Source organism: Octodon degus, unplaced genomic scaffold (assembly GCF_000260255.1).
Source record: "Octodon degus isolate 3935 unplaced genomic scaffold, OctDeg1.0 scaffold00001, whole genome shotgun sequence".
Lineage (NCBI taxonomy): Eukaryota > Metazoa > Chordata > Mammalia > Rodentia > Octodontidae > Octodon > Octodon degus.
This window is the reverse complement of record NW_004524577.1, coordinates 39,538,112-39,541,925: the sequence shown is the minus strand read 5'-3', so window position 1 is coordinate 39,541,925 and position 3,814 is coordinate 39,538,112. Positions and strand designations below refer to the sequence as shown.

The window sequence follows — 3,814 nt, the reverse complement described above, 5'->3', positions numbered from 1 at the left end:
GTGGTGGGGGGCGGCCCGAGGGGCTGGAAGAGGGTCTGGCCCACGCTGCGCCTGGGCTGGGACTGGTCCCGCCAGCGCAGGGTAGCAGGAAACTCTCCGCACACTCACCGGACCTGGGCTAGGACTGGGTCTAACAATTACTTTTGATGGGGACAATAAACAGCTCCATTTAAATTTTTAGCTCCACTTATAATTTTAATTTCTACTTATAAACAATGTATTCTATATTTTCTTTTTTTAATATATTTAATACAGGGTCCAGAGGGTCTACAGGGTCTCACCATGTAGATCAGACTCCTAGTGATCCTCCTGTTTTCAGCCTGCCAAACACTGGGATTACAGGCATGTGCCACCATGCCGAGTTTCAATTGCTGTTTCAGCATGCCACAGGGATAGGGCCAGCAAGGCACACTGGGGACTGAACCCCAGCTGTTGCATCTGCCTAAGCAGGCGCTTTAGTCCGCTGAGCTATGTGACCAGCCTTTATATTTTTTTAAGGCACTTAAGACACTTTACATATAAAATGTGTCCATATACTCTACTAAACTCTTGTAATTCCTATTCTTATAATTCCTTACCTATTTTTTCTCGCTTTTCTTCCTTTTCCTTTCTTTTTTCCCTTCTCTTACCCTTTCTTTTCCTTTTCTTCTGTCCCTTTTTCTCCAGGCTGGTAGGAATAACAAAAAGTATACAGTTTATAGGAATGATCACACAATAGTAATGCAAATTTTGGTGCAGGAGAGAGAGGACTGTTTGACACTTTTGTTCAGGAGGATGAAGGGAATACACTACAGGGAAGGGATTTTTTTTTTTTTTTTAAACAGAGTAAATCTTCACTTCTCAGTAAATCTTGAATTCTCAAACATTCCCTTTTGGGGCCCAGGAGATAGCTTGGCAGTCTAAGCACCTGCCTGGCAAGTGCAAGGACCCAGGTTTCATTCCCAGTACCACCCAAACAGGGCATGGTGGCATACACCTGTAATCCCAGCGCTGGGGAGGCTGAAACAGGAGGATCGCTACAAGTCAGAGCTGCGCAGCAAGACCCTGTTTTTAAAAAAATACATTTCTAGTTACAAAAAATTATACTTACAATCACAAGTCTAAATTAAACAATTTGATCATTGAACCAGATACTTTCAAGGTTGGTTCAATAATCAAATTGTTTTAGACTTGTGACTGTAAGTATAACTTTTTATATATATGAAGGACCATATTGTATCTGTATATACAAAATAGTTAAAATAGGTATACAGCTACTTTCTCTTAATTCAATGAGAAAAAAGATTTGTACTAACAGTGTTTGGACAAGATACCATGCCTTTATTTGTACTATGAATAACCACTAAGACAACAATACACAATGTATTTATTATTGAAGCTGTCCTACTAATCAATTCTGAAACTGTCTCATCACTATTTGTTTCTCAATAAAATTATTTTAAAAATAAATATAAGGGCACTGGTGAGATGGCTCAGTGGTCTAAAGCACCTACTTAGAACAAGCTTAGCAAAGCACATGGACCGCGGTTCAATCCCCCAGCACCACATGCCAGCCAGCCCCGCCCCCTGGTGGGCTGAGCTGGCCACACACACACACACACACACACACACACAAATAAATAATTTTTATAAATAAATAAATAAATAAATAAATATAAGAATCAATAATATAGATGCATGTATTTCACAATTTCTGTACAAATGTTTAAATTTCAACCAAACAATGACAGCAAATCATAATTTGGACTTTTCCCTACCACAATGATCAGTAATGTGGAGAATCTTTTTCAGGTCACTGTAACAGCAACAGCATGCCAAACACAGCTTGGTATTGTGGCATGTTCCCTAAATTTAAGTTAACAGTCTTCCCTGAAATTTAGATCAGCAGCATGTTCCCTAGTTTGTACCTAAATTAAGGATAACTTCCTGAATTGTGTATTTCTTTGGCAATTTGATGTCATCCTATCCAGCTGTTAGGGCACCTACTTGGAAGTTAATATTATGTATGAACTATCTTCTCTGCTCAAAAAAATAAAACAAATAAATAAGTAAAACCCTTTCCTGTAGTGTACTTACCTTCATCCTCCTCAATAAAAATGCTCAAATAGTCCTCTTACCCCTGCACCAAAATCTGCACTACTATTGTACGATCCTTCCCATAAACTTTATATACTTTTTGTTATTCCTACTAGCCTGGAGAAAAAGAAAGAGAAGAAAAGGAATAGAAAGGGTAACAGAAGAAAAAAAAGAAAGGAAAAGGAAGGAAAGAGAAAAAAATAGATAATATAAAACAAAAAGAAAATTCATGAAATTAAATGATTCTTTGAAAAGACAATACTGACAAACCTTTAGATCGATTAAGAAAAAAAAGACTCATTAAAATCAGAAATGAAAGTGGGATATTAATGTTAATTCTACAGAAATGAAATGGACAGTTAAAACTCCAACAAACTGTATTACCTAGATGAAACAGAAAAATTTGTAGAAACAATTGAGACTAAATTAAGAGTTGTGATATAGCTCAGCAGGCACAGCTCATGCCTGTCAAGTATGAGGTCTTGAGTTTGATTTCTGGTACCAAAACAAAATTAAAAAGACTAAATCAGGAAGAAACAGTAAATACAAATACATCTGTAACACTAAAAAATTGAAACTATAGTCAAAAACTGCCTGGCAAAATCCATTTTCTTCTGAAAGATCATACTGAACAAGGGCCGAGGAGATAGCTCAGTAGAATAAGCGCTTGTGTGGCAAGTGAGGGGCCTGAGTTCAATCCCCAGTTCCACCAAAAACAAACAAGATCATACCAAACAAAAACTAACATCATTCCCTCTCAAATCTTCCCAAAACATTACAGAAGAAAGAAAATACTTTCTCTTTTTCTTTCGTTTTTTGGGGCGAGGGGTCCAGGGATCAAACTCAGAACCTTGTGCTTTGCAGGCAAGCCCTTATTCCACTGAGCTATCTCCCCGACCCGTAAGAGGAAAGAACATTCTTAATTCATTCATTGAAGTCAGTATTACCTTGTTCAAACCAGATAGATAATACAGAAAGAAAATTAAAATATAATGACCTTTCAAACACTGACAGAAAACCCCCCTTCACCAACAAAATTCAAACGCATACTTTAAAAAGAGGAATGCTTTCACCACATGAGATTTATTCCTGGAAGGCAATAGTTCAATATGCAAGAATCTATTAATGTAATACATCACACTAACAAAATGAAGGACAAAAACCACATCATCACTCAGTTGATATATAAAAGCATTTAACAAAACTCAACACCTTTAATGTTTAAAAGACAAAGAAACTATCTCAACAGAAAGGCTGCACGTGAAAAAGCCAAAGTGACTATCACACTCAGTAGTGAAAGCCTGAAAAGTGAAGGAAGCACACCCTCACCACTCCTATTCAACATGTAGCTAGAAGTTCTGATTGCTACAGCAATGAGCCAAGAAAAGTCATTAAAAGTATCCAAATTAAAAGTAAAATCATCCCTTTGAAGACAATATAATCTTGTATAAACCCTACATGATTTTTTTCTATAATTTTATTGAGAAACAAATAGCAATGAGACAGTTTCAAATCAAATTGGTAGGACAGTTCCAATAATTAACACACTGCATACTCTCTTACTAGTTGTTATTTGCTGTACAAGATGCAGACACGATATCCTATTTACAAACACTATTGGAACAAATCCCTCTATTCATTAAGAGACTGTAACTATATATGTATCCTAACCATTTTGAATACACAGATACAAAATGGACATTCATCTGTATCCCCTTTTTTGTTTAGTTCCATCATA

General features: G+C 36.7%; 1 protein-coding gene across 1 annotated transcript in view; it reads right to left on the bottom strand.

Annotated features, from left to right (window-relative positions):
- The window catches only part of Arl15 (ADP ribosylation factor like GTPase 15), a 505,974-nt gene that overhangs the window by 349,522 nt on the left and 152,638 nt on the right, over positions 1-3,814 (bottom strand). The gene's annotated exons all lie outside the window — the stretch shown is intronic.